Source organism: Hirundo rustica, chromosome 10 (assembly GCF_015227805.2).
Source record: "Hirundo rustica isolate bHirRus1 chromosome 10, bHirRus1.pri.v3, whole genome shotgun sequence".
Lineage (NCBI taxonomy): Eukaryota > Metazoa > Chordata > Aves > Passeriformes > Hirundinidae > Hirundo > Hirundo rustica.
In genome coordinates, this window is record NC_053459.1 from 3,790,407 (window position 1) to 3,814,340 (window position 23,934).

At 44.7% G+C, this 23,934-nt stretch overlaps 1 long non-coding RNA gene across 1 annotated transcript; it reads left to right on the forward strand.

Annotated features, from left to right (window-relative positions):
• Window positions 1-380: 380 nt before the first annotated feature.
• LOC120756951 (uncharacterized) lies at window positions 381-23,735 on the forward strand. The gene is made up of 2 exons (XR_005702319.1): window positions 381-531; window positions 22,903-23,735. It is a non-coding gene; the product is annotated as an uncharacterized LOC120756951 (long non-coding RNA).
• Window positions 23,736-23,934: the final 199 nt, after the last annotated feature.

A 23,934-nucleotide genomic window follows, 5' to 3' on the forward strand; every position in this document is an offset into this window, starting at 1 on the left:
TCATACAGGAATGGTCATACAGGAATGGTCGTACAGGAATGGTTGTACAGGAATGATCATACAGGAATGGTTGTACAGGAATGATCATACAGGAATGGTCATACAGGAATGGTGGTACAGGAATGGTCATACAAGAATAATCATACAGGAATGGTTGTACAAGCATCCTGAGTGAGAACAGCAAGACATTTATGCAAGTGTAGTGAGTACCAAAGCTGTGATTTCATCCCCACAGCTCACACTTGGAGGGAGGGGCTGCACAGGTGCTGCTGGAGGGCTCAGGTGAGTGATGGTGTGAGGGGAACACCTGTGAGGGGAGGGGATGGGCAGAGACCTCCACTCAGCCCCTCTGGCTGTGCTGCTGCCAGTGCCCAGCAGTCCTGACATCCCGCTGAGCTGCAGGAGACTTTCTCTGGACAGAGTGGTGGCCAAGGTGAGGACACAGCTTGTCTTGCTCTGTGGGGGCCCTGCTGTTCCTCCTTGTCCTCTCCAAAAGCCAGGAGGATGCTCTGCCACAAGAAGTCTGGGCAGGTAAAATGTTTTCATTTGCACGTGGTCTTCCTACAGCACCTTTAAACTGGTTCTTGCTCTCCATACTGGGAGCCTCCAGGAAAAGGAGAGGAGGGAGGAAGAAGGAGGATAGCTGGCTAGCAGGTGGAAGGGAGGCTTCTGCTATTGCAGAAGGAGAAAGGAGCAGAATGGGTGCTTGAAGGAGGGTTAAAAGAAGCAGAGAAATTACTGGAGGAATAACCTTCAGAGTCTGGGGTTTTTGTTTTTTTCTTGGTTACACTGATGACTATACACTGATGACTACTCAGTTTCTTTGTTCTTGTGTGCAAAATGTTCCTGTTTCTCCTCTCTCTGGTGGTTTTACACTCTCCAGCAGTGCCTCTGGGGGATGTGGTGCCTCAGGTTAGTTGGGAAGTGCCCTCCTTTGCATCCTGCTCTTACCCTAACAATGAAGAGCTCCTGGCTGTGCCCCAGGTGATACCCTGCTCTTCCTGAATGGAAAAGCTGATCCTGGCTCTACTGCATCAGAGGAGGTGGTGCTGAGATCTCGTCAGAGGTTGTGTTTTGTTTCTCTGGCTCACAAGCTCACACAGAGCTACTTTATTTCTTTAATAACCCCTTTCTTGCCACTGCCTTGAGGACAATGAAAAGCAAAGCAAACCTGCTTTAACACTGTAATTGCCAAAGGTTTTCCACATGGATCTTTGGGTCTTACAGGTTCCCTTTTTGCCTTTCTGAGGATCCCTGTGTGGGTCCTTGTAATGCTGAACTTCTTTGTTGTCCCAGAGCAGAAAGAGGGACGTAGGTCCTTGCATGGTTAATTGTGTGTCTGGTGGTGACTGCAAGTTTCTGTGGATTTTGCAAAAGTGGACAGGTTTTAGGGGAGTGCCAGGCCTTGCAGTTCCTGACACTTTGTGATGCAGTGCTTCAGTGGCACTTGGGGCAGGGATATAAATAAACTCATACACAGATAAAATAAAGTTATGGGATTTCTGCAGCTGGAAATGTTCATGGCTGACTTGGGCACGTCAGCTCCCCTCTTTGCTGGGGAAACCAAGGCACGTTCATGCATAAACTCCTAAGAAAATATTGTGGGTTTAACAGTAAAGCAGTTTGAGTTTTACTGTAGCAGTTATTTCATAAACTTCAAATAAAGGGGGTGTAGTCAATGAAATATTCATTAATTGAGCAGGATTCAATAGATCATTGCTATGTATCTGTTAAAGCAATGAGGTTCAGGTGGGGAAAGCTTCTCTAGCAAGGTTCAGTCTGCTTTAATTGATCCGGAAAGTGCCTTGGAAATAAACAAGGCATGCTCAGATTTTGCAAACATCTCTAAGCCTAAAAGGAGTAAGTCTCTATTTATTGGTCAGACCACACTGTAGCACAAGCAGAAGCTTTTGTATGTGATACTGTTTGTTAGGGCTTAGAAATTCTTTGTCCAAAGTGAATTTTCTCATTTCTTTCTTTCTGGTGATAATCTTCTCATAAGCTTTTTCACTCCTGAGTGCTTTCATGTCCCTGCCTTACTCTGGCCCACTCCCGTTCTGCTTCACAGAAGGTTTGTCCCCAGAGATGGAGGGTGTGCAGTATCTCACTCAGTATCTTGTCACCTTTACACAGGGAGCTGCAGAACTGAGATGTTTCTTAATCAGCATCCAGCCAACAGCACGAGGGAAAAGTTGAACACCTCTCCTCTAGGAGCTGGGAATGGAGGAGGGGCAGTAGTGCTTTGCAAATGTTTAGTGAACTAAATCTTACTTGTATATTTTTTTTGTTCTTCCCCGCTAATGTATGCTATCAGACGATGGTCGTGGAATCCAGATGTTTGTGCAATGAATGAGTAATAGTGATAGATAATGAGCATTTAATTCAAATGGCTTTAACATATTCTGGGTATTACTGGATTCCATTTAGAAGTTCCTTATTGACTTAAACCAAATGTTACACTCTGCTGTAAATGGTAAAGAAATTCCACACGGCCCAATCTGGTTAATTCAGGCTGGATACCTGATCCTCAAATGAACACGTGGTAATCACTCATCAGTCTTCTGGCAGAGGCAGTGACAACACATATAAATCACACAGCCCTTGTGAGATGGGAAATAACTTTCCTGTAGAACCCTTTCTGTGGGATTGGATTATTGGTGCCAGGCATTGTTTTCTGAGCAGGAGCTCACAGCCAAATTGGTGAATGCTCAGAGGTTTTGCATTCTACAGCAACCTCCATCAGGACTGGTTTGCACTGATCATATGTTCTTTTCTTTCCTTAATATCAAATATTTATATGCTAAGTGACAATTTATAAACTGAACCCAGTTAGCCACAACTTCATGTGAGTTTTTAAATTTTACCTGGTTAGTGGATGATCATTCCTTTTGTGATACTGGAGATGCTAAAGCCGTGCTGCTGCTGGAGCTCATTAATGGAGGCTTTGCTCCCTGGCTGAACAACCTGGGTCTTGGAAAACCGTGCTGCTGGGAGAGGTGTGCAACCTCCTGGACTCAGGGATCCGCGGCTTTTTAGGTTTTTGCACAAGAAATTATAGAATTCAGGTTATGTGGTGTTCTGTGTGAGGGCAGTCTGGCCTTCTGAAGGAGCTGAAATGACCAACATTCAGCTGTTTTGGAGGTGAAAATGGAGCCAGGGGTCCTGTTGGAGGAGAAACCTTTTGATAGGAGCAGCTGATGTTATCAAGGGAGCTCCCATCACAATGGTTCCCAGTGCCAGGCACAGGGCCTTGGACAGGAACAGTGCCCCTTTTCCTTGGCAAACTAAACTCAGCCCCAGGTTCCTGGGAGTTTGGAGGAGGCGTTTGGCACTGCAAGGGCAGCCAGGGCTCTGGGAGAAATCCTGCTCCTTTCTACGTTTCAGCAGTCAGAACAGCTACGCTGCTTTCCAGTGTTTATTCTGAATGCTCTCGTTTTCTCTCCACTGGGAAAGCTTCTCGAAGGAAAGTGCATTATCAAAGTGCTGGCTCTCGTGGGCTGGGTTTCATCTCTGGCTGTTTGTGTTGCCTTTAGAGAAAGACACCCATAACCTTTGGGGAACAGTGCTTAACCTGAGGGCATAGGAAGGTTTTTTGGTTTTTCTTTGCAGTGCCTCTATTTAGAGGTAATTTTCTTTATTTATTATATATTTTCTATAAATGTATATATTTTATTATAATACATATATTGTATATTATTAATTTATTTCTACAATATATATGTTGTGTTTCACCGAGACACACAAAGCAGCCACACGCAGACAAGAGGTTTTGCAGAGCAGAGGTTTCTCCGTCCAGCCCAAAAGCTGAATCCAGGCGGAGACAGAGCCTCCTTGTTTTATTTCTTACTTTTTATACATTTGTGGGTCTAGCAGAAGATTGGCTTCTGCGGTTTTTCACCCCTGAGCCAAGTGGCTAAACCAACTGTCAGTTACAATTGTTTTCAGGTTAGAAATACGCAAACAGAGGACAGAGAATGAAAAACAAAGGATTTGTTTATGTTACATCTGTGGGAAAAGGTAGAAAACTGCTCTAATATTCTACAGTAACTAAAAGATCTGACTCCATTTATGAAAATCAAAAGGCTATAAAAAACTCAGAAAAACCAGGTTAACATGTTGTGTGTGTATATATATATATATATACTTTTTTTTTTTTTTTTTTTTTTTTTTTGAGGTAATTTAGCGGTAGCTTGTGCTGTCTGTGTGCCTGTCTGCCTTTGTCCTGGTGAGTGCAGTGCGCTGTGCCCCACCACGGGCAGTGAAAGGCACGAGTTTGTCCCAGGGAGGGACAAAGCCAGGATCAGCTCTGCCAAGGCAGCACAGAGACAGAGACAGGGCCAAGCCCCAGTGGGCAACACCTCTGGCCAAGCTGAGCTTTGTGGCGTGGGTTTTTCTGGGGACAGCAGTGTCCTCCGGCAGGGATGCTGCCGGCCTGCCAGCCAAGCTCTGGAGACGTGTGCGCGTTGTCTGGATTTTGATATGTACATTTAAGGACTTTCACAAGCAAATCAAGCCACACGCCCGCAGGGGCAGCGTGGGGAGGAGCAATTACAGCAATAAATAAAGATTTCTGCTTGCATGCCAGCCCAACAGGCTTTTCTGTCTCCTCATGGCGTGATCTGCCATTTGTTAGCGATTGCTGGTTAGGGCCTTTCCGCTCGAGGCCTGTCCTCGCTTTTGTGGATATTTTACTCATCTCGACAAGAGAAGAGAACTCTCTATTAAGTGGAGACACTTGCAATTCACAGTGCCTGTAACATCTGTGGCAGGACTAGAATTACAAACCACACTGGAGCGTTTCTTTTTCTTGTCTGTTTTCTCTCTGTTTGGGAATTTCATTAGCTGTCTTACGTTTTTGGTTGTGGGTTATTCCTTCCCCGCTCTCCTGTGGCTTCTTTGTGAAAACCAATTATTTCCTTCCCTGTTCTTGGTAAGGGTGACCTGCAGGTCTGGGCTGGCCAAAGCCCACAATGAAAGGATGTGAGGCAGTTGTCTTCCTGGATGAGGAGCTGGTGTGCTCCTTACAGCCTCCATCATTCATTTCCCAGCAAGTCCAGAACAGCCTTTTGTGCATTAAAAGCACTCAGGTGTGTTTCTCACCCTCCAAAATCTAGTTTGGAGTTGTCTGTGGTGTTTTCCCCTCAAGCCTTCCTCTCCTACTGATGTTCAATTTCTTTTTTACTGGCACAAGCTCCTCATGGGAATAACTTTGCCCGTGAGGTGTCTGATGCTTTCTGCACTTCCATTTATTCACTTACATACTGCTTTCAGTAATTCAGGCCCAATTTTCTGTGACTGAAACGATGCTGAAATGTCTGGAAAGCTGGGAGGTGAGCATTGGAGAGGATGAGCACGAGGGGATAAAGAAAGACAAGCTGGTAATCACCAGACTGTGCCACGCTTTCCAAGGGTAGGATGGGACCCAAGGCTCTTGTGCTGGCAGAGAAGATGCTCCAGGATCAAATAAATGGAAAGCTCACCTTGGTTAACTGCCCATCTCTCCTCTGCCCTGCTCTGTCTCGAGCTCTCTGCCACCCTGATGACCACAGGCATGTCTGACTCGTCAGGCAGCTTCCATTTCAGTGCTGAGCATCAGCCAAATTATCCTCCCAGTCATATTTAAGGTCCTTCACGTTGTTAAGTGGTGGTGTGCAGTAAAAAAGGACTGCATCGAAATGTGCTTAAAACACTGACCTAGGAGGTCAATGTGCTTTTTTCATTTGTTTTAGAGCTCTGGTTTTTCCCCTCACTACAGAGGCTTCACTCTTAGACAAAAAAAAAAACATACAAACAAAAAAACCCCTTCCTTGTCTGGGGTGTTGATACCTAATAAATGCTGCAGGTTTCCATTCATCACGTTGGAGCATTTGTATCCTGGCTGATCAAATGTGCCCTCTGTGTGATGAAAACACAGAACACAGCGAGCCCCTGCCTCAGGGCCCTGTAACACAGATCATGGGAAAGGAGAATTGGGTTTGCCTCACCCCTGGGCTCTGGAATCATCCCTGGTTTTCACGGGAGGGTCAAGGAGGAGCTTCTCTCTGTCAGCGTTGTAAGTCTGCAGTCTCGTCTCATTGAGAATAAACAAAAGCTGCCCCTTGTCAGATTTACATTTAGTCCCCCCAAAAAGTGAATGTTACTAATTTCAAAATATTTTTCATAAGGAATTTTTGAAACTGGCCTATTTGGGGCATGTAAAACTACAGAATTCCTCCTCAACATTGTTGCCATCCTCTTCAAACGCCCAGTTACCCTACCAGGCTTTCCGTATCTACAGAGCAGGCAATGAGCCATGATTTTGAGGGGACAATGATTTGATGACACTGATGGGGCTCTCAGACTCCATGGGCGTGCGTGAATCACAAGTTAATTAGTCATTTTTCCTAATATAGTGAAGTTCTATCTTTAATCCTCCAGTTTCTGTCTCTTGTCAGATTTATTATCATCACCACATGGACGGTTCTGCCTCTTCCCTCCAAACTTTCTCATGCTTTGAGGAAAGATGTTATAAGTGTACGAAATACTAGCTTCTTTTCTTTGAGTAAAAACTTCCCAAGGTTCTGTTTTATTCCACAAAAGTAAAGATTTGAAACTACAGCTCCAGGAGTTTCAACTACTACAGAGTTCCACAGGCAATTAGACCCAGAAAATTATGAGGTCTGATGGGCACTCTAGCCAGAGGATGTTAAAACCTGACTGAATCCCAGTCACTGGGATTAGAAGATAATTAGAAGATGATATAGAAGATAATTTTGCTCTGAGAATGGAGGTGCCAAAGCAGTGCTGCAGTGCAGGAGTTTAGGATCACACATTTCACTGGACTGTGGGTTTTTGGGATCACACATTTCACTGGACTGTGGGGTTTTAGGATCACACATTTCACTGAACTGTGGGGATTTAGGATCACACATTTCACTGAACTGTGGGGCTTTAGGATCACACGTTTCACTGAACTGTGGGGTTTTAGGATCACACATTTCACTGGACTGTGGGGTTTTAGGATCACACATTTCACTGGACTGTGGGGCTTTAGGATCACACGTTTCACTGGACTGTGGGGTTTTAGGATCACACGTTTCACTGGACTGTGGGGCTTTAGGATCACACGTTTCACTGGACTGTGGGGCTTTAGGATCACACGTTTCACTGGACTGTGGGGCTTTAGGATCACACGTTTCACTGGACTGTGGGGCTTTAGGATCACACGTTTCACTGACCCATCCTTGCAGGTGAGGAGCATGGGGCTTGTCACAGAGGGAAGGGAATTTGGATATTTAGTGCAGATCCCCGATGCCCTCACCTTGCTGGAGCTGCTGCCTCCTGCCTGCTGTTGTGCACTGCTGCTTTGCTGGGAGTGATGGAGGGTCTCTTCTCCAGCCACAGTTTGGCAGGTTTTCTCACTTGGGATGGGGAAGGTGATGATTTGGTTTGGGGGATTTTTTTAGACCCCTAGGTAGCAGAGAATTTCCTATACCCTAAGGATGGAAATCTTACAGGGCTGGTGAAGAATGGGGAGATTTCAGTTTTGTATTTTTACATCATTTTGAAATCCTGAAATGGAAGGTAACAGGTTGGACAGTTGCCCCAAATCCAGCTGTCTGGTTTATAGACATCGTGGTGTGGTTTTCAGTAAGCTGGTAGAAAGAAACCTGTGGACCAGCTCTTAAAATGTGCATTTGGGTTGGTTTTTTTGCAAGGCAGGAGGAGACCTGAGTGATTTCAAGGAAGGTGCCTGGGGGATGGGACGGGACAGTTCGAGGGAAACCAGTTGGAATACAGTGCAGAACAGGAGGAAGAGCTGAGGAAAGGGAAGGAAGGAGAAGGTGGGAGCCTGAGGAAACTGTGGGCTGCAGCTCTCCCTGTGGATATGGGCAGAGAGGGCAGCGTGGGTGAGGGAGAGATGGAGAGGAGAGGCTCTAGAGATCAAACTGAGAAACTGGGACAGCCCCAGCAGCAAGTTTTAATTGTAAAACTGCAGAAAAATAGGTTGCTTCCACGTTTTTGTTGGAGAATGCAAGCCCAGGGGCAGGTATGGACTGGTTTGAGAGGTCATGCTCATTGGTGGCTGCTGACAGAAGGTGAGAGGAGCCAGCCCTGGGTTGCTTTTGAATTGCAAGAGGAGAGCTGAGAGATTGGCCATGAACCTGCTCTGTTACACAAACTTGGCAGCTTGTGCATGTGCGTGTGCAGCACAGAAACCAGGGTACTCCACAGCACGTTATCCTGCTGCGAGCTTCCTGCTTATTCTGAGGTTTTTTTAATCAATGAATCCTTCTCTGCTCCCCTCAAAGCTCGTGTTTTGTCACCTTTCACTCAATATTTTCTGCTCCTTTTAATTGCCCCCCTGCTCTAGTGTTTGACACTTGGTGCAGCACGCAGTACTGAAGGAATTTCCAGTCCAGACTGACTCGCCTGGAAAAAGTTCCTCCAGAAATCAGGGGGAAAAGCGAATTTTCTGAAAAGCAGAATGAGCCTCTCTTGTGGGAGAGAAAGGGAGTCGGGGTTTAAGTAAGGATTAGACAGTTCCTGCTTTCAAAAGTGACAGCTGAGGAGGAACTGCTCCTTCCACACACGGCGATGAGCAAGTGCTGGTGTGTTTTGTGGAATATATAATAATGGCTCATTGCCTGCTCTAGATCAGGTAACCCAAAGCGTGGAGTGCATTTGAGAGCATTTCCACAGCTTCATGGGAGTCTGTTCCTGCTGAGGGCTCACAAATGTAACTCAGGGTTTCCCCTGGAAGGCCAGAGGAAGTATTTATTAGTGCCTGCTGCTTGGTGCCAGACTGAAAACACAGAGCCTTGTGTTCAGCCCTCAAAAGCGTTCTGCTCGACTGCAGGCATGCTTAAAAAGGAAAAGAGAGACGAGAAACTGCTCATGCTTCTCTGCTCAGGAGTGTGCTGGGGAGAAGGAAAGTGATCTGCTCTGGTCGGAACTCCAAGGAGTAATCTCCACTCCAGGTCAGGGAATTTCCCCCAGGAGGAGTTTGTAGGCTGCTGCTCTGGGAGAGCATTGTGATGATAAACTGTGTTTTCTGAGGTCAGGGAGTGGTGATGCACTTTGCTGCAGGACTTTGAACTTTTTTCATTTCTTCAGAAATCTTCAGGAGACATGCATGTGTTTGCTGTGGAAGACCACAGCTGACTTTTATCTTGGGGTCCTCTCAAAAAAAGAAAAAAAAAATCCGCCAGGAATGAGAATTGAAAAGACTTTGGGGTTGTAATGAGTATTTCTTCGCCGTGAACTCTGAGGGGGCTTGGCACAGGTGTAAGGACCTTTCCCAGGGTGACATCTCATGGATACAAACACGGCAGCGCTGCCAGGGGGAATCGTGCAGTTAGCTGCTGGCTGCGTGCGTGCATGGCTGGCTGGGTGCATGGCTGGGTGCATGGCTGCGTGCATGTATGGCTGCATTCCTGCCCCACAGCCCCAGAGGCACGAAAACAACTCTGCTCTGGAAAAGGAGGGAGGAGGAAGAAGGAAAAGGGTGTTTAAAGGTAGCTGGAGTAAGTGACCTGTCTGGAAGGCGGTCTGCCCCTCGGTGAGCTGCAGAGCAGCTGTGCCACTGCTCCTGTGATGCCATTTGGGGCTACCCAAAAACAGGGGCCAGACAGAATTAAGGGAATAAAAAGCAGTTCTATTTGTTGAAGGGCCCTCAGGTAATTTTAGGGCAGGCAAAGCCCATCCAGCGGCTGCACCCAAAAATGGACAACGGGTCAGGGGTTTTCACAGTTTTATAAATTTGGTCCATTTGCATATTGGGGATTAATTTTCCAATTACAGCTTCAGGTAATGAAGTCATTTACCCCAAATTTGCTCCCCACAACTCAATTTTACATCTCTCAGGCCTGAGGCAGTGAGGTGTCCTTGATTGCCAGGCCTGGGGAGGAATTGTTGTGTCTGACCAAAATGGGGAAGCAGCAGCTGACACTCTGTGTGGAGTTTAGAGTTATACACTAAAGAAATGCAGGGTTACAAATATATGAAAAATATACAAGTTAAATCCTAAGGCTTCACCTGGAGTACTCAGGTGCATAGAGCCATGGGAACCTGGCCTGCCAGGGAGGGAAGAGAGAGCGGGTCAGGAGTGAGGATGAGATCCTGGATCCATCCTGGATCCGTGCTGAGGCTGTGAGAAAAGCTTGGTCAGTGGGGTCTGGTGCAGAGCACCTGGCACAAAGCCTGAGGAAAGTGTCTGGATCTCATGGTCAGCATGGGGAGAGACAGCTCAGCCCTGGGTCAGCTCCATGAAGGGCTCAGATCCTGAGCACAGGGCTCTGCAGGACTGGGAGGAGTTCTCTGCAGCTCTGCTGGGAAATTGCTGCCTCTGCACATCCTGAGAGCACTGCCAGCTCTCACAGACTGGGGCTTAGGGAGCTCTTCTCTCCCATTTGTGTAATTCTGAGTTCTGCTCTCCTAACCAGCCTGAGACAAGCATTTCTGATCGCCCAGATTTAGGGTCCTGATCCAAAAGCTGTTTGAATTTTCAGGAATGGTTTCACTCTGTGCAAAACCTGCCTTTCCACAGCTCTGGGTGGAGCAGGACAGTTCACAGACATTCCTTCCCAGGCTGGCAAGAGCAGCTGTTTGAGCACCACCCAAGGCAGGGGATCCAGATCTCCAGGACATTCCATATTCCAGGTTTGAACGCTTGGTTCTTCACTTTTTCTGCCACTGGAGCCAAATCCCATATTGAGGCTGCAGCACTTGCAAGCAATTTGCCCATCTTTGATGGCTGGGAAGAGGCTGGAATTAGCAAATCCTCTCTCTTAGCTGGAGTCTGGGGTTTTCTCTGGTGCCCACAATTCCCTGACTTCCCCAGATGCTGATGCCCACAGGAGCCTGACCAGACATGTGGCTTTGGGTTTCCTGCACCATTTAAGAGGAAATAGAGTTGCCAGTGGTACTGAGTCGGGCTGGAGCCGCACCCAGTTTTCAGGGAATTAACTGTGCATCTTTTTTGCTGGATATTCTCTACAGGTTTTGGATATGAATGCAAGCAAAGCCACTGCTTGGTCACTGCCTTTGGTGTGGAAACAGTCTAGGGCAGCAGGATTCTTTTTTTTTTTCTTTTTTTTTTTTTTTTTAAGGTTAATAATTTGGATTTTCAAGATCACTGTGTGCCACCATATGGCCTGCTCTAACTTCACAAGGAACAGGCTCGTGTGGAGTAACTCTGTGAATCCTGGAGTCTGTGGAATTCTCACCAGACTGGGGTGTCAGAGTAACCAGGGCAGGGTGTTGTGATGTCAGCACAACTGCTGATGTGGTGGCACTGCTGGGGGAGCTGCTCCTTGCGGGGCTTCTTATCATTTGCACCTTCGTGGGTGAGGTTGTCGCTTTAAATGTGACTGGTTTAGTTCGAGAAACATCAAAACAAATCCCTGCTGAGGGCTGCAGGGATCCCAGAGGTGCAGTGATTATTGAAGGCTGTGCCTGAGCCGGCTGTGCTCAGAGCAGGCTGCGCCTCCTCGTGCAGTTTGCCAAGGGAGGGGCAGCAGGAGCTGGGATCCCTGCAGCTCAGAGCCTGGCACGGAGCTTCCTAACCCCTGCCTTAACAGAGGGATTCACGCCTCCAAGCCAGACAGGCATCAAATGATGTGAGCATCTTTCTGTCGGCTGGATTGTAGGATGGGAAGGGCTCAGGGGGAGCTGGGAGGTGTCCCTGTGCCTGCAGGGTGAGCTCCAGGCTGTCAGAGGTAACCTGGGCTTTCTGTTTGCTGTGTTAGAGCTGAGCACATTCTCATTTATCGCACACAGACCCTGCCTATGGCCTGCACTAAGAGCAGACATGCACAGGCTTTACACAAAATGCTGTACACCCCAGTGCTGGCGAGCACTGACGAGTGAAAGTGAGAATTTGTGGTCGCTGGTCAGCGGGAGAGTTGAGCTCTGTGATGAAATCTCTTCCTGTGCATGGCCTCTACACTGAACAGGCCTCCAGTAATACCTGGTGACAGGGGGAGTTGATGTTATCTTCACTTGGGGAAAAGAAACTAATTTAGCGCAAAAGTGATTTTTTTTTTTTTCCCACTTGTTACCTGATGAGCTGTGAAGTTCTGCTTCAGCCAAGTGGTGTGAAATTATTACCTTGAAACTGTTGATTAGACTGGGCTCTGGTTTTTGCTCCAGGCTCTGTGATAACAGAGCAAATGGACACCTGCTCTGGATCTGCTCTCAGGAGATGCTTGAAAAGCTGGGGCCTGGTGCTGTAGCACTCGGCTCCTTGCAGATAAGTAATGGTTATCTCAGTCAAAATTGTTCTTCTATTGACCTTAAAGCAGGGTCAGGTCTCTGGATTTCTGCTAAGTTACTTTGCTTTGCCTTTAAACTGTCCAAACAAATATTGCTGCTGCACACTGATGCAGCTGGGTCATAATTGTCAAGTTTGAAGTTTGTTGGCAGTCCCATGGTTGGTGTTAGCATTTGCTCCCCTCCTCGTTAATTAACTCAGAGCTCAGTGACAGCTCAGGAGCCTTTCTGCATTTCCTGGCAGAGGGTTGATGCAGTTCTGGATTGTGCTCATACTTCTCATGCTTTGCTGTACTACATTGAAATGTGTTTAAATAAAAGGTGGGTGCTAAGTAAATACATAGAATGTGAATTTATTGCATGACACAAGAGGATTACATATAAAGGGAGCTTTTCCCTTAGGCTGCTTATTTACAGCTTCAATGGAGGTATGAGTTGTTAATGCAGTAACTTGGATCAGGCAGCAGAAAGTTCATTTGTATTCTCACTATCAGCTACAGGATTGCTTCATTTAATTCCTTGCTTTTACTTTAAAGGTTTGCTTCTACACCGCAATCTAATTTTATGTGATTTTCAGCAGCTGTGAAAAATGACCTTAGTCCCATCTCACCACCCCATCTCTGCCCTTCCACTGAAGATAGGTTTGTTTCTTTCTTTCTTTCTTTTTAAATTCGTGTGCTCCCACTTGTTTTGTACACAGTGATGATGTGGCCTTAGGATCAGCATGTTTGGAAAGCTGGACTGGCAAAAAACAACCCCACAAAAAAAAAAAAAAGCCTCCAAACATTTGTTCTCATCAGACCAGCTTGCTGAACATATTTGCTTTCCAGGTGTGTAGTTAATGCAGTGGGTGAAAGAGAAGGGGCTGGGGCTGAGCTCTCCCTGGGACTGTGCTTGAAGCTCAGACTGTACCTGTGTTACCCCATTCTGCAGTTTACTCACTGGGAGATGCCCAGAAGGGATTAATTTATACTTTACTATTTTGCTAGTAACAATAAAAAGCATTGGTATAGTGCAGGGTTGGTAGTTTTTTGGGATTTTTCTGTTTAAAATCCAAATTTCACCTTTCTAAAGCTGAAATGCCTCTGTTTTGTGTTCCTGTTGTATACTGAGCTTCTCTTTTGGTTCTGGACAGCTCAGTATGGTCCCTTGTTGCTTTTACCTGAATGGAAATGGTGTTCTTCATAGCGGCTTTACCTTTTCCTACGAAAATGCTGAGGAGTCCTGAGCTGCTGAGGAGCTCACTCTGTGCTGTTATGGGTCAGGGTCACCCACCAGCAGAGCTCTGGGCTATGTTTTGCTGGTTTGGGCTGGTTCTTTTCCCCCCAGGCATCACCAGGATGGTGTTCTGTGGAGTAGGGCTTTGAATGAATGGCCCTTCCTGCATTGCAGAGAACATCCTGTGCCCCATGAAACTCCATTTCAGGTGCAGGAGGAGATGTGAGTTGCTGGATTTTATGGTTTGTGTGTGTGTGTGTTTTGGTTGGGTTTTTTTTGGTTTTTTTTTTTTTTTTTTTTTTTTTTTTTTTTTTTTTTTTTTTTTTTTTTTTTTGTGTGTGTGTGTGTGTGGTTTTTTGTGTTTTTTTTTTTTTTTTAAATTTTATTTGGTGACAAACTCAAACTGTTGAAAATGTTCTTGCCAGTTGTGGATCCAAAAGGCTGTTTGAAGGACAGAGGAGGTGGTTTGGAACTGTCTAGCCAAAGCTCTGGTGCCTCAGTTCACGCTTCCTGGCAGCTGTCTGGGCTGACACCAACAACCAAAAACCACGTCTGCTTTTTCTCCAGAATTTAGCTCAAAATGTTGTTGTTTAATGGATTTGAATGACTCTGCGTGTGTGGGAGCTGGCCAAGCTGAAGCAACTCTAAACTTAAGGCTGTGGGAACCCCTTTCTAGCAAATGTCCATGGGAGTTTGCATGTTAATGAAGTTGCTCCATATAAGGTTATGTTTTTAGGATTGGTCAGTGATGTTGTACAAATATGGTTCTGTTCCCAGTTCTGCCTGGACCCTTACCCTCAGGCCTGCCCTGTTGTTGTCATGTTCCCCTCAGTTCCAGCTCTTCACTTGGTTACCCCCAGGGATTCTCCTGGGCACTGTGCACGGTTTTGGGGCACCGTCCCTGTTTTCTTTTATTCCTTATTAAAGTGTTCTTTTTCTAGTGCCAACCGTCCTTCCCAATGCTAATTATTTTCTCGCCACTTCTCTGCCCTGAAGTCAGGGGACCTGGAGGTTTGTCCCAGCTGCCCTGACTGCAGCATGTGTGTACAGGTCTCAGCCACCATTCAGAAAAAGCCCCAAGTACAATAAATTTAAGATGCTCACAGGGCCAGTTACAAACAAAATTCAATTGGTGTGACTGTGGATATATTATTTATTGCTATGCATTATTAATGACCTTGTAACACACCACTGACAGCAAATCAGAGCCGAAAGGGAATAAAAAAGGACATAAATAGTTGAAATAAATAATGTATCTGTTTTCAGGTCATGAGTCCATCATTTCAGCAACAGTGGGTTCCTTTGGTTCGTTTTTCTATCTGTAGCTCAGTACTGCTTGTTTTTATTTGATCACTTGCCTTCTGCTACTCGATTAGTTAGAGAAGGCTGTGTGCTGCTTTTATAATTAGATGATGAATAAATTCTTTCCCTTCCTTCTGGTTGTGTTTTGGATTTCGATTAGCAGAGTACCCTGACTACTGATTTCAGTAATTCTTCAATTACTTGCCTGTGGTTCCCCTGTGACATGAACTGGGAGCATGCAGAGCCTTTTTTTTTTTTTTTTTTTTAGTGACTCTGGGGCCTCTGAACTCTTGCTGGAAAAAGTTTAGGAGACAGCATGAGAAACCACTCCCCTCTTCTTGATGGGCACAGCTGGGCTGAGTATTCTGTGTCTTGGAAAGACATTTGGAGTTGCAGATTCCATGTGACTCCTTGTCCCCTTCCTCCCCAGCTCCAGGAGCTGTAGATCCAAGCAGAGGGAATTTTGGGTCCGAGTTTGAATTGGAAGATCATGACATGAAAATGTTGTCTCTCAGATTCATCTCCATATTGGGCTCAAATATGAAGAAAGTAAGGAAAGGAAATAAAACGGGTATTTCTTTAAAGTCCTGATTTTCTGTGCCTGCTGTAGGGCAGTGACTGAGGGGTTTTGTTGTCTAAAGCAATTCATTTCTTCCTCCAATCTGTGCCATTGCTGGCAGCAGATGAATTTCTCAGATTGTCTCTGCTCCAGGTGCCCTGGCCAGTGCTGTGGGTGATGGTCTGAGCAGCTGCTGATTTACAGGAGCAGCTTCTCTCTTGTTCTCTGCTGTACAGACATGAAATCCTTACCTAAATGAATGAATGAGCCGGACAGAATTTAGGTGCTTGCAAGGTCGGGTCACTGTAGTAACAGCTTTTTAATATCTCATTCCTTGATACCTTCATCTCTAAAATTCCTGGCCTTTGCTGATGAGCTTTTAAAATCAACTTCCAGATGTTAAAATATTCAGTTTATGCTTGACGGCGTTGACTGTCTTCAGATCACATTTCTGCTTTCAGAATTCAGTTCTTGCTTTGATCAGCAGCACAGAGTGATCAGGTACATTTATTATTCCACAGAGAGATTTTTGGCAAGAGATATTTCCTGCATCAGCTCTGGTGGAGGGAAAACAGGCAAGGCAGGAACTGTGACAGTGAGGAAGAGGATTGCATCTTGCTCCCCAGTAGGTTTGTCCAGAAGAAGTAAGCAGAAAGGATTGGAAACTCGGTAGAAGACATGGGAACTCAGTGTTTCTGAGTGCAGAGCCTGTCTGCAGCTCTCTGTGCCCCTCTGCTGCTAACAGCTGCTTTGCAGACACAGAAGGGAGGAGACACGTTCACAACACTCACTGTATATCCAGTGCTCTCCCTTTAGAGCCCAAATCTATTGGTTATATCAGGGAACAGAACAAGAGTCTGGAAAGTCCAGATTTGATTTTAAATCCTGTGGTATTTTTTAGGTGTTTAAGTTATGCAGAAGTGATTCTCTGAGTGGGATGTGAGACGTGAACTTTGGGAAATGGGATCTTCCTGTAAGGTCAGTCCCCTGCCTTTGCATCCGAGTCCTCTCTGCCATAAAAGGAGGCAGGAAGAGGATTCTTGAACTGTGCAGGTGTTTCTGAATTACCTTCTGCGAGATTTTTTGCCCACTCTTATTGAAGATCTTGTGATAGCTGTGATTGGATACCAGGCAGTGGGCCAAATAAACCTCAACACGGCGCAAAGGTCTCTGTGTTGCCTCAATTTGTGGTAACTGAAATAAGAGTTTCACTTTATTTTATTTTACTGCAGTAAAAATATTTTTATAAAAATATTATATATAAATATAAATTATATATATATATAATTTTTTTTAAATATACTGTTTATTAATAAACAGTAATAGAACCCTCAACCAATCACTAAAGGAGCCAAACAAAGGAAAACCCAGCCACGACAGATGCAGATTTTGATCTGTTTGGCTGCTCCTTTTCCTGGAAGCACTGAGACCTTCTCAAGGTAACTATATTTGAATTAAATTGAAAAGCCTTACAACGTAATAGCAGCCACTCCAGTGAGTGATCAGTACTAGACAGAGCTGGTTCTCATTGCTTGTTAATGTGAGTGCAGCAGTGAGGAACATTTGTTTTCTTTTTTTTTTTTTTTTTTTTTCATGGAAGGCCACAGTAGACCACATGGGGGAAAAAAGTCTTTCCCACTTTAAAAATTGCTGGAAATTGCCGGAAAGGGGTCAGCAGGCGCTTGTGAATTTTCAAAGCAGTGCGAGTGCTCCATCTACAGCTCAGAATATCTCCTGAGATCGTTGTGCAGTGCATGCAGAATCCTTTTCTTTAGAGTCTCAATTCAAGTACCACACTGCTAAAAGCTCCCTTAGTGAGCCCAGCAGTGTGATTCTGAGTAGCCAATTCCCAACAGAAAATTGTGTCACCTCCTATAAGATCAGCTATTTTAAAGAACCTGGCTGGTTTATTCAGCGAGGAAGGGGTGGTGGCAGAGAGGGAGAAGAAAAAAGCTGTAAAAGTTAAAGCTCAGTGTTGATGTGAGGGGAGAAGAACGTGACATTGTGAGCTGAGGTGGGCAACTGGATGATGATCTGCAACGCTCACTGTGGTGAGGTTTGAACAGGGAGTGAAAACCCAACTCATTTCTTGTGATTTGGATACATTTGGGAATGAGATTCTGCCAAAGTGGCTGTGGAATCAAGGCACTGGCCTTGGGGACTCAGGTGACACCTTCCAAAGCAGTGGTCAGTGATGCTGGGACAAATAACCACAAGATTCAGGAGGGCTAAAGCAGCCACTCATTTATTTTTGAGGCATTTTTGGAAGACCCCAGAGAAGTGGCGTGTGAAAACAGAGCCATGTGTCCTTACAGGGATCTGAACAGATCAGCAGCAGTGAGTTTTCCCAGAAAATCCCACCGATGTGGCTCCATTCAGAGCTGGAGGCACATTCCTGGGGCAGGAGAATAATTCAGTCAGCAGGGCTGCTCACTGCCCTTGGGGGCTGCCAGCCAGCACAGATAAGACCTCATTCCCCCAAGAGACAAAAACACAACCTTGAGCACATCTTAAATGCAGTTCAATTTAAGGACAAGCAGCAGAACTTTTGGGAAAATGTTCCTAACTCATTAAGCTTTATTAAGTGAAGGTGGCAAAATTGTTTTAATGAAAAGCAGGATGCATAACAGGTATGTGTGTGCTGTATGTCAAAATCTCTAAAATATCAGCTATACCAGGATACCTTCCATCACTCTGGTGCAATAGGTGTTGAGTAGCTGGTATTTTAAGATTTTTCTAAAGGGACAACTCAATAGCTGGTATTTAGAAAGTCTGAAGAGATGGCTGGAGGAGTGCCTGACCCAAAGAAGTCAGGTTTTGATAAGCTGTGGAAGATAAGGAACGTGTTCCAGAGAAACTCAGCAAAGAGCTACTTGTCCAAACACGAATTTGAAACCAGAGGGGAAGCTCCTGGGAGGTCAGGGGTGCCTTGAGAGCTAAAATTACTCTTGAAGGTTTTTTCTGGGACATCATTCTTGTCAAAGCAGTGTAACTTTGAGGAATGAGAGGTTTGGGATAATAGCAACACTGAGTGTAGACATAACCAGTTCACAAAATCCTTGTTGCTTGTACCTCGACGCTCCAAAACAATGTTCCTGTACTGTTGGGGCAGGTGTTAAAAGAATCAAAACCCAGATAGCACAGTTTCAGTAGCAATAGTGGGAATGACTGTCAAAAAGGTGTTTGAGATTCTTGTCCCCTCTGTGGTCTGAGCTGTCCTGGAGCTGTGGAAGCAATTGTGGTGACAGCTGCTGAGCAGCAGTGAAATCACACACAGCACACAAAATCCTGAGCCTTCTTCCTGCAGGGGAACCTTTTTGGTGATTTGGCAAGTTTGAAACTGCACATTAAGGACTATGAAACACAAAGACTTCCAGGAAATAGGGAGCTGTACTCCTGAGCCAACAAGGTGTTGTGGTGACTGATGTGGACAAAGCAGTTCGTAAGGAAGTCTCAGTGGGGTGGGTGGAATGAGCTCGATGGTTTAAAAGGCAAACACATAGAGGATGAGGATGGATATACAGAAATAGACATGCACATAAACACGTTCTCTTGATGTGGTGTTGATAAAATTGAATGTATCCAGTTCTGGTGCCAAGTTTTCCTTTTATTTATAAAAAAACCCCAAAAACTAAAAAAACAATCAAGCAAAGGAGAGAATATCTAGAAAACAGTCCAAAGGCTAAGGGAAATATTTTGATGTCTGGAAGTACCCACTGCATATTTACTGTAATAAATAAACACCTAGATGGAGGGAAAAGGTTGGAGAATAAGAGTCTAAGAGCTGAGACCAGCTCTTTCCAGCAGAGGAAGATGCATGTGTGGTGGAAACTTTCCCCAGAAAAGGGGAAGCAAAACAAACAAACAAAAAAACCCCACACTGAAAATTAATTTTAAGGAAACCATGCAGTTCTCTGTTCCATGGTATCTTTTAGGAGGAAGCCAAAAGCCGAACACAAAGTGACTCTGCTGAGTACAGGTGGAGCAGTGAGAAAGGCAGCAGCCTCGGGTGAGAGGTCACAGCACGTCCTGGTCCTTCCCTCTCATGTCTGAGAGCTGGAAAAGGTCAATCCTTGCTTGGCTTTCTAAGTGGAGCTGTCAGGGAGTGCCTCACACACACACACACACCCCTTGGAGGTTCATCAGGTCCTCAGCAAAGCCACAGCCCCAAGGCCAGGCAGGTTCTAGGCTCCAGGTGTAGCAACCCTGGTGAGAGGAGGAGAATGTCTGATGGCTGATGATGTTTCCTGTAGTCCAGGAGCAGGAGAGGACCCTGCTGTGCCATAACCAGGTTATTGCAGAGTTCTTTGTTGCAGCTCTTCACACAGAACAAACGCTGTTCTCATCCCTCACCCGTCTCCAAGCTGGCTAATAAGGAACAAATCCAGCATATTCCAAGAACAAGGCAATCTTTCTTAGCAGTGGCCTCAATAAATCTAGGCAGCAATAAACCCTAGTAGTCAGAAGGGATTTCCCCAGTTAGGGGATGCTGCTCAATCACCTGGGGTCCAAGGAGCAGCCAGCAAACATGCTACAGACAGAAAGGGACACTGGGGGAAAGGTCTTTATCTTCAAGTCAGGAGAGATCCTCCTGTTGACTCAGAACAGATGGGGTTTGTAATCCACAAGCAGTACTCGTGATTGGGTAAAGAGTTATGTGGCAAAGAGGAGGTGGGCAGAGTAAAAGGAGAGGAATTTCCTCGTGGGTAGCTCTGAATGTTGGGATATTTACACTGTCACTGTTAGCCAAGGTGGAGGCATCAAGTGTAAACCCAGTGTCAGAATGATTTTTTTTTCTGTGGTGACTTGCAGGGCTGCTCTGGGGGAGTGGTAGGGTTTGGGAAATGATTTTTTTTCTGTGGTGACTTGCAGGGCTGCTCTGGGGGAGTGGCAGGGTTTGGGAAGGTCAGGGCCTTGAGGAACAGCTGGACTTTGCTGAGTTGGGGATGGCAGACTGGGCAGGCTTGGGCCAGAGGGTTCAGGTTTAACTCCTTACCTCTTAAGTCAATGCAAGTATTAATTTTCTTTTTATCTCATATAGGCAAACGAAAGAAAAAGCTTAAAGTCTTATTTCTTTGCTTATCATTAAGGCAGTGAAACCTTCCTTTTAAAATAAAACACATGGAAATGGGCAGCAAGAGCAGCTGGTGGACAGGTGATTTGTTTACCTGGAGACAAAGTGCTGCCTGCCCTCATATGGTTTTATATCTTCCCCAGAAAAAGCCCAAATGGTTTGCACACAGCAAACCAGCAAGGAATGGGACAGTTTGCCCATCAAAGAAACCGAGGTTAATCAGGTTAATACAATTTTTAAAAATTTTGTAAAAAAGAAAAGGATTCAAAACTACTTTTTACATTCTCTCTCCCCTACTCCCCCATCAGAATTTTTCTCATTTATGCAGCTCTTTTGGGATGGAGGGTGAGCAGTTGTTTAGAATTAAGTATGTACAGTTATATGCTTAAATATATACTTCAAAAAGCAAAATGGGAGGGGTGAAAAATACTTTTGAAGTGGTCATAGGCATAGGGTGTGTATTTATTCTTTTTGGCTGCTTCCTTTTCCCCTTTTAGTTGTCTCCTAGGGTTTGGTCTCATTTTCCAAACCTGGGCAAGCTCAAACAGTCACTGTAAGAAAGCAAGTGCATGTCTCTGTAGCATTCCATCAGGCTTTCTGTGTCAAGCTGTCCACTTCAGAGCTCTTTGATTAGTAAAGATGCTCTGGTAAAGAGGCTTTGAGAGTCCCAAGGGAGTTTGGAATTCATTCCCAACTCTGAAAGAACTCCAGACACACCTCCGTACTTGGAAGTATTTCTGGAGGATCCAGATCCTTTCTGAGGATCCTTTTCTGAGTGCTGGCTTTATCAGTATAAAACCAAATCAAATGAAGAAATGACAAAAAGCTGACATAGAAACATTCTTTTGAAGTAGTAGTAGGTAGAGTTCCAGAATAGAGGCCTAAAAGGTAGAATTATATAAAATATTCCTATTGTTTAACAGAAGTGCCTCAGTTTAGGGGTTACTCAAATACCATGATTAACAGGACTGGTTTAACAGAAGTGCCTCAGTTTAGGGGTTATTCAAATACCATGATTAACAGGACTGGATGGGAGAAGGAACTTTTCCCTTCCTTCTTTTCCCTTCTATCTTTTCAACAGTATCCCAACATTGCATACCAGAAGTAGAAAATATACTCCAAGGAACACTATTAAAACCTCAGTTATCTGCCCCAAAGCAGCTGACAGGAACTCATGGGTAAAGAACAGATTTTATTATATTGGATCTTGTTGTTGCCACTGTTCTGGGGAACTGCCTGTGATCTCAGTAACACTCAGTAAAGAGAACTCCCCATACCTGGGGTCACTTGGGATCGGTGCCACACAGAGTTATGGAATATTCTTGAACAGAGTACAGAAGATTTGAGTAAAACCAGGTCATAATTTAAAAACTGTTACTGGCTATTTACTGCTTTGTACATGTCCCTTTCATTTTCTTCATAACCCCATATAGGTAAATGAAAGAGAAATCTTGAAGTTTTGTTTCTTTGCTATCTGCTTTTTAGTAAGGTAGTGAAATCTTCCCTTGAAAATAAAAGTAGAGGGCATTCCTCAAGTGTGAACTCTTCACCAGGAGGTCAAGCTGCTTGTAGACAGAGATGGGAACAATGTCATCACTTTGCCCCAGAAATGGCTCTTTGTAGTCTGAGGGATGCAAATCCCCATTTTCTAATTATTATCAGTCTCACAAGTCACAGGACCAGGCCATCAGTGACATCAGCAGCAGCAGCTCTGTTTCATGAAGCATCAAGGCCCCACTGAGCATCTAAGAGCAAACATATGCACAGACCAAAAGAAGTGATTGTTCTCTGGTTGTTATTTTTGAGTGGAAGTGAATAGCAGCTTCTAAGGAAAATGTGCATTTTCTATTGTACTTGAGGACTACAGGACTTTCATGAGTACTGCCAAGGTACAGAATCTCACAGTATGATTCTGGTTTCTTTCTGTATCAATTGTGAGTTAGATGACTTTTATTTCTTCATAAAAACTGAAGAGCATGGTGTCAGTTAACTAGAGGCAACAAAAATATCCTCCATAGCCAGCTAGAGCTTATAATTTTTTTAAGAAAAGGATGCAGTGTGGCTGTTCAAGTACATACATTAACTATCAGAATGAAGGAGCATATTTTAAAAAAAAAAAAAGTAACTGCCATTTAATTTAGAAGCATTTTCTTACTCAACAAAGCATTGTAAGTGTGCTCAATTTAAGAGGTTGCTTTAGCCTCACTCTTGTGGCTCCTAATATAATTTGGGGGAAAAAAGAAGCCAAATATGGTTCTAGATAGGAAATGGCCTTGTTTCACAGAAAGCTCCTCTTATTTTGAGGGCTTGAGCACATCCTTGCCCCATCCATCATCCCTGGAGGGAAGGGTGGTGTACAGCTGCTGCCCACTTCTTCCAGTGCTCCAGCAAGGCTGAAGGGAGTTGTAGCTGAACACAGGAAGGACAATCTTACCTATGCTGTCTTAGCTGTTTAAAAGTGGCTAATTGCCATAACATGTAATTAATTTGTTGGCAGGTGTATTGTTTTTTTAACACAGGAAAGAAGTCCTGCTACTGTAAGTCTGCTTATCCTCAAGTGGAACAGTTTTGATGGGAAGCATAAGGCACCTCACTTTCCAGAGCCACCACACAGAGTATCTGAATTTAAAACCCCACAAAGTGGGAAAGACCTAAGCTGCTGAACTCTAAGTTGCTCTTAACGTGCTTTCTTTAAGAGTTTGGGCCCTTCCTTCAGCTGGCTGGAGAAGAGCTGCTTTTCCTCAGTTTAAACACAACAACTGATGTCTTCTTTCCCATTCCTCCAAAACATGACTGGATTTATAACACAGCAAGTCCAGAAGAATATCTCACATCAGGATTCTCGGGTTGAAGCTCTTACAGCACAAAACATTTACCTGTATGAAAACACTGGAGGCACAGAAACCAAAATGGTTTGGATTTCTCAACTGGCATAGGTCACTATATTTTGTACTGGAAATCTCCTTTCAGTCCTTACATTTCAACTCTTCAGCTCCTCTGTGCTACAGGGAGCAGACTATTAAATCTACAGACTGAGGAAAACTGGGTTTGAGGGTTTTCTTTAATTGGTATGTTCATAGTACAGAACTATGGCAGCAGCATCTTGAAAAATGAGGACATGAATATGCACGATAAAACCAGCCCAGGGTAATTAATCCTTGCAAGAAGAGACCTTCTTGTCTCTGCACAGAATGAAAGCAAATGCAAGTGAAATATCCAGAAACCCCAAAATCAAATTAGGACTGTAATGTGTGCAAGGCAAAAAGGATGATCAAAGGACTGAGTGGGAACTAAAGCTTAAGACCTATGAACTCTGAAGTTTTTATTGATGTGACAACATCTCTGTTTGAAGAAAAATAAAGTTAATGAAATTTACATGATGATAAACTTCCAAGCTTCCACAGATTTTTCATCAAAAAACATTCATGAATCAGTGAACCACAGTAAAAGTAAGGCCCTACCAGTTTTGCAGACTGATTTACACTTGGAGCAGGAGGAAGGGAGGGCACTTTGATTCAAGTCATATAGG